The following is a 6,476-nucleotide window of genomic DNA, read 5'->3' as shown; positions in this document are numbered from 1 at the left end:
GGGTTGGGGGTCACGTGGGGATAAGGACACATATGTAATATCTTAATCAATAAAAAATATATTAAAAAAATGAACATGTGCTAAAGGTTTTATTTTACTTAATTGATGTGAAGAAACCCAGCAGGTGTTGTAATTGGCTCAAAGGAAAAGTCATAATAGCACAAATATGTAAAGAATAAACTAATGTTGAGATGAATTGCAAATTGAGACAAAACTGGTTTTCCCACTGTGGGGTAGAAGTATATTAAAATCACTATCTATCACAGTGATGGCGAACCTTTTGAGCTCAGCGTGTCAGCATTTTGGAAAACCCTAACTTCACTCTGGTGCCTTGTCACATATAGAAATTTTTTGATATTTGCAACCATAGTAAAACAAAGATTTATATTTTTGATATTTATTTTATACATTTAAATGCCATTTAACAAAGAAAAATCAACCTAAAAAATGAGTTTGCGTGTCAGAGGTTCGCCATCACTGATCTATCAGTTACTTGCAACTTACAAAGTGGTCCAAATTAGCTCAAAAACAGTGAACTGGGCTAGAATTGAACAGCTGGACAGCTGGGCAGGGTATGCTATAGATGATACATAATTTCCTATTGAAATGCAGCACTTTTTTCTAAAAGGTGAAGGACATTTTTGACTTAAGGTGTATGCCTTAAATATTATCTTTCAACTTACCTTTGAAAAGTACAAAATGCTCCAACATTTGAAGATGAACATATACAACTAAATGACAAAGAAGGTATGGGACCAATATATTATGTATTGTTACAAAGCACTGGAAAAACTGGAGACATTCTGTAACAGATAGCCTCTAGTCCTCGACCTTGTAGCCTGAAGACTGAGAAGAAAAAGTAATATTTTCCTTGTACTGGAAAAATTTAACTTCGTGCTGTGAATCCACTATCCACCCAGATTGGGCTGTTTATAAGAATTTATTTTCATAATTGAGCATACTCACTTGAACTATTAAATATTCAGAGAAGACAAGATAGTTGGAAATCCTCAAAAGCAGTTTGAAACCATTTCCTATTGTTTAAGAACCCAGTTGAACCAGCAAATGTGGAGTGGAGACACTTGGCTCCTTTCTGGGAACACAAGTTGGACACAGCTGCTGCTCAAGTTGAAACGGGGGTGATGAATCCCCATTAGGAGCTGACTTGTGACTTCCTTCCTAGGACACAGGGTCAAGAAAATGAGACCTCCAGGTGAACTTGGCAAGGAGCGCCTCAGGCAACTGCCACAAGGTCAGGTTCTTTCTGAGGCATCTTACAGCCATTCTTTGCATATGGGTTTGTCACTCATATTTGAAATAACATTTCCAAGAATGTTTTTTACTTCTATTTTTGTGAATTACTATCTTTTTCCTCAGAGGTCTGCATACTTTTTCTTTAAAGGGCCAGATAGTAAATATTTCAGGTTTTGGATTCTTTCACAGCTGCTCAACTCTACTTGTAACTTGAAAGCAGCCATGGACAATAGGTAATGTGGTTGTCGCAATAAGATTGTATTGATGGGCACTGAAATTTGAATTTTATATAACTTTCACATGGCATACAGTATTATTATTTTTTAACAATTTAAAAATGTAAATATCATTCATAGTTTGAGGCTGTACAAAGAGGCAGCTGCCCAAATTTGGCCCTTGAGCCTTACTTTACCAACCCTCTGCTTTGTAGGAGATAGTTGCTACATCAGATTTCTGTTCTGTCATCTGTTGAGAGATCTTGGGCAAGTAAATCTAGATTAAATCCATCATGTTAAAGCAGATAATCTATTCCTAACTCACCTATTCTCGTGGCTTATATTTGCACATATTGGATTTTCGTATTAGACTTCCTGTGTCAAGATAAGCTTTAGTGTGTGTGTGTGTGTGTGTGTGTGATGAGAGAGGCTTTCCCTGGCCACCATGTCTGCAGTTGCTCCCCTGGGGTTCTCCAGCCCCTGCAGAGATGTAGGTGACCACCTCTTCTTTATCAATTCATGTTGCTCCTCCGCAGTGGCCATTCCTGCAGTCTGGGGCTCTTTCCTTTGTTGGATTAGTGTCTGCTTCCCCCACTCTTGGGATGGCAAGTAGCACATCTGCCTGATTCATTGCTGGGTAGCCAGGGCCTGCTCTCACAATACCCAGTGAAGAGGACGTGTTTTAGGATACTCGTTGCCAAAAGGAATAGATAACATTTATGAAGGTGGCCATATTTTAGGAGCAGGGAAGATGCTTCATAGCTTTCTGTATTACAAGTGCATATTTGGCAAATTGGATTGTTAAAAGGCTGGCATCGAACATATTTGAGTTTAACATGAAGTAAATGACTATACTAAAAATAAAACAAACATACAGCAGAAGGGACCAATTATTGCTAATAATTAGGAGTTTGCAAATATGGACTGCTCCTTTAAATGTGAGGTTTATAAGTAAGGACAATCAGAAGAACCATATGCCGGGGTCCAAGGAACTCTTTAAAGAATGCCAGGCATATTTTATTCTACAATGTGTCTAGTGACTAGAGTGTCTTTTTCCTTAGGAAAGTGATATAAGCAAAAACAGAAGCATAGGCAGTGAAGAGTAGAGGGAAAAGCACTAAATTTGGAATAAAAATACCTGGGTTCAAGTTCTGCATCTGCAGATGACTTGGAAGGACCAGCATTGTGACATTGGGAAAATCCACTGAATTGTCCAAAGTAACAGCCTCAATTTTTTTTTGTGACAATCAAATAGCATGTGTGCCAAGTGCCTGCATAACCTCTTAAGCACTGTACACATCTATTAGTAAGTTAGTATATTTTATTATAAATCACTGACAAAAAAATGGTGATATCAACCAGTTTTCTCCTACTCTGGGTGTCCAGGCCTTAAGAGTCTAGACATGGTGATGATGATGATGGTGGTGGTGGGAGTGGTGATGAAATGAATGAGAAATGCAATAGCAGACATAATTTAATATGTTCATATTTTGTCACTTGCTTTGCTAGGCAATTTATATATATTACTTAAAAATTCTCATAACAATCCTATGAGATAGTGTTGTTATCATCCAGATGAGTAACTCAGGTGTAGAGAGCTTAAGTATTTTGCCCAGGGTCTCACAGCTATAGACAGTAGAGTCTGGGTGACTCTGAGGCTCATCTTTATTCTGTGAGAGTGGTTTTCTAACTTTGTCAAGTATCAGATTCACCTGTGGGTCTTGTTAATACCCAGATGGCTGCCTCCTCTTCCAGAATTTCTGATTCAGTAGGTCTGAGGTACAGTCAGAGAATTTCCAAGTGATAGTGTTGGTGTAGGGACCGCATTTTGAGAAACATTCCTCTAAACCAGGGGAGGGGAACCTTTTTTCTGCCAAGGGCCATTTGGATATTTATAACTTCATTTGCTTAATATAATTCACTTAATATAAATTTATGTTGCCATGAAAAAAGCTCCCAGATTTATTGAATTTCGAGTCCCGCCTGCGGTTGCCTTGGCAGGGCCAGACCAAGTGATTTTGCAGACCTACACAGCCAGATGTTCCCCACCCCTGCTCTAAACCATGCTGCTCCTGTAACATAAAGGACTCAAGCTGGTTCCTTTTTTGGCTTTGCCTTTGATCTGGTTCAAAATTCTCAAGAATTCCTAGGTTCTCTTGGATTTTAGAAGTCCGTAGGAGGGGAAAGGAATCTTAGATAGGTTCTGTTCAACTAAGTCCCTTCTAAAGTCTGAAGCAGTAAGTACCATTGTACCCTCCAATAGGTTGTCTCCATGGTCTTCCAAATCATTGGCATTTACATCAGAGTACAGTGTCTCCTTTTCCTACTTAGTTGGCTTTGGTCCAGATCTATTCTTTCTGATTTGTAACAGGAGTCTTCATAGCCCAGTCCATTCATTGATCCCTGGATCTATTGCTTTACTGATGTATCAACAAATTTGCTGCTTATATTTGAACCCTCCGTGTCCAGTACCTTGGTGAAGCTGGGACTACAATGGTGTGTACAACCAGATGTGGTCCCTGCTATTAGAACAGGTTGATTCTAGTGAGGAAGGCAGACATTAGTCAGAAAAATCAGGTAAGTGTCAGTGGTAAGTGCCACACGAAGGAGTGGTGTATGGTGCAACAGAGCATATAACAGGGAGATCTGAGCCTGTTTGTGGAGAGAAAGGATGGTCAGGGAAAGCTTGTTTGAGAAAATAACGAGTGAGCCCAAACCTAAGAGCAGACAAGGGATTAGCAGCGGTTCTCAACCTGTGGGTCGCGACCCCTTTGGCGGTCGAACGACCCTTTCACAGGGGTCGCCTAAGACCATGCTGCATATCAGATATTTACATTACAATTCATAACAGTAGCAAAATTACAGTTATGAAGTAGCAACGAAAATAATTTTATGGTTGGGTCACAACATGAGGAACTGTATTTAAAGGGCCAGAAGGTTGGGAACCACTGGATTAGTGGGTCCAGAGTCTCAAGTGGGGAGGAGGCAGAGGAATGGTATGTGCAGAGGCTGTGACTGGAGGGAGCATGGCACAGTTTAAGATTAAATCTGATTCTTCTCATATTAAAGGATAATTCTAAAATAAAAGGCAAAATTGTGACTCATATTGAGATAAAATGAATATTTATTAAAGATTATTCAACCCATAATGAGAACCCAGTCAGATGTTATAACAGTCTAAAGAGAACCCAAAGAACACATTAGTAGATCAGGAATACTGAAATGAATGTTACAAAGGCAAAAATTGTTTCTAGGGGCGGGTGGTAGTCAACTGAATCTCAATGGCCAGGACATAATTTGCATGTCTATAGACGAGAATCATCCTGTATTACTATCAGTTATCTATAATTTACAGAGTTGTAAAGTAACTCATAGAATCTGATAACCAGGAGGTTTCCTTTACAATCTAAACAATGCATAGTTTTCCATTGATGCACATTTTATTTTCCTATGAGTATTTTGATCATGACTTATTTTTATAGTTTGCAGCTAGTTGGATTTGATCTCGAGAAGTACATAGCTCATATGTTAGACACTCCAAAAAATATGGGGTGCAGTTTACTGCTAGACCATTCTTATTCCACCTTGAGTATGACCCACTATGATGAGTAAAATGCCCTGCTGGTCACCCTTTGCTAAATACCTTTAAACACAATTCTAATCGACGTCCTATGGCCAGTTCCTTCTTTCTCATGGCAGAAAGCAAGAAAAATATCTTCGAGGGAAGGCAATCAGAAAGTGAGACTAGAACTTGGCCTTCATTAGGAGCCCCTCTGAGAACAAAGGGAGACACCTTTCCAATGAAGCGGAAAACCAAAGTAGTTTTGCCAAGTTGAGGTCTGGCACAGCCTCCTGAAGGTTTGCAACAAAGAAGGATTTCTTCAAGTGTGTCAGGTTTCCTCTTAACTAAGAGAGGGGTAATCATTTGGTCAATTAACAGGATGACTGGTACTGGTGAGTTTCAATTGATGATTTGTTTTGTGACTGTTAAACCAGCATTGACAGGTTCTACAACACCTTAATTGGCAACCCACTCAGCAGCCATGTGTTAAACGGTTCCTTAATGCTTAAGAGAATGAATCACCCTCTTTTTTCCATTATAAAGTGGGTGTGTAGTGCAGGCTCCCTGTTTTCTATGTCAATGCCTAGGAGGTAGAATTAGAAAGGCCCCTTTTAATTCAATTTGTAGCTGATCAGAATTCAAAACTGCAGTTTCACAAATGTTTGATAAAAATGTCACTGGTTTTTATTGAGTTTTGTTATTAACCTCTAGCAAGTATCTTTATTTTTTATTTATTTATTTTTTTTATATATATTTATTGATTTTTTACAGCGTGGAAGTGAGAGGGATAGAAAGTTAGAAACATCAATGAGAGAGAAACATAGATCAGCTGCCTCCTGCACACCCCCCATTGGGGATATGCCCGCAACCAAGGTACATGCCCTTGACTGCAATCGAGCCCGGGACCCTTCAGTCCGCAGGCCGATGCTCTATCCACTGAGCCAAACCGGCCAGGGCTTTTTTTGTTTTTTGAATTAATGTGTCTGACTTCTCAGAAATGCATGCTGGCACTAGTTTTTTTTCTGCTAGAAAACTCCATCAAGTGGAATAATGCATTTCATTGGCTGGTTCAGCACAAGACTTTAAATAAAGAAATGGCGAGAGAAATAAGTTACCTACAGGAGATAGTGCTCTTGGTATGTTTTTTCCTTCTCCAAATGTAGTAAAAGATATTAAAACTGTCTCTTAAAAATAGCAATTTGTTTCCTTCTGCTATAATCACAGGTGAAAGTGCTATGAAATGTGTATCATTTATTTGAACTGTCAGTGATTTAGTTAAAAGAAAAAAGTAAAAAATCCACATCCCAGAAACAGCAGTCCTTTTGCTAAATCAGACCTCTAATAGTAAACAGCTCAAAAAGCCTTCCATAATATTTATGAACAATTTCTCAATTTTATACCCAGACATTCCTGTCATACTCTGCAAAGAAGTTAATCCTGGCTGA

General features: G+C 38.9%; 2 long non-coding RNA genes across 2 annotated transcripts in view; both read left to right on the top strand.

The window, feature by feature from the left end:
• Positions 1 to 6,476, top strand: part of LOC102768039 — a 603,801-nt gene that overhangs the window by 64,718 nt on the left and 532,607 nt on the right. The gene's annotated exons all lie outside the window — the stretch shown is intronic.
• Positions 1 to 6,476, top strand: part of LOC107181713 — a 10,647-nt gene that overhangs the window by 2,537 nt on the left and 1,634 nt on the right. The window contains exon 2 of the long non-coding RNA XR_001512414.1: positions 4,034 to 4,046. This is a non-coding gene — a long non-coding RNA (uncharacterized LOC107181713). The remainder of the gene's footprint in view (positions 1 to 4,033; positions 4,047 to 6,476) is intronic.

Source organism: Myotis davidii, unplaced genomic scaffold, assembly GCF_000327345.1.
Source record: "Myotis davidii unplaced genomic scaffold, ASM32734v1 scaffold189, whole genome shotgun sequence".
NCBI classification, from domain to species: Eukaryota; Metazoa; Chordata; class Mammalia; order Chiroptera; family Vespertilionidae; genus Myotis; species Myotis davidii.
Note: the sequence above shows the minus strand (reverse complement) of the source record. Positions and strands in the feature narration are given on the sequence as shown.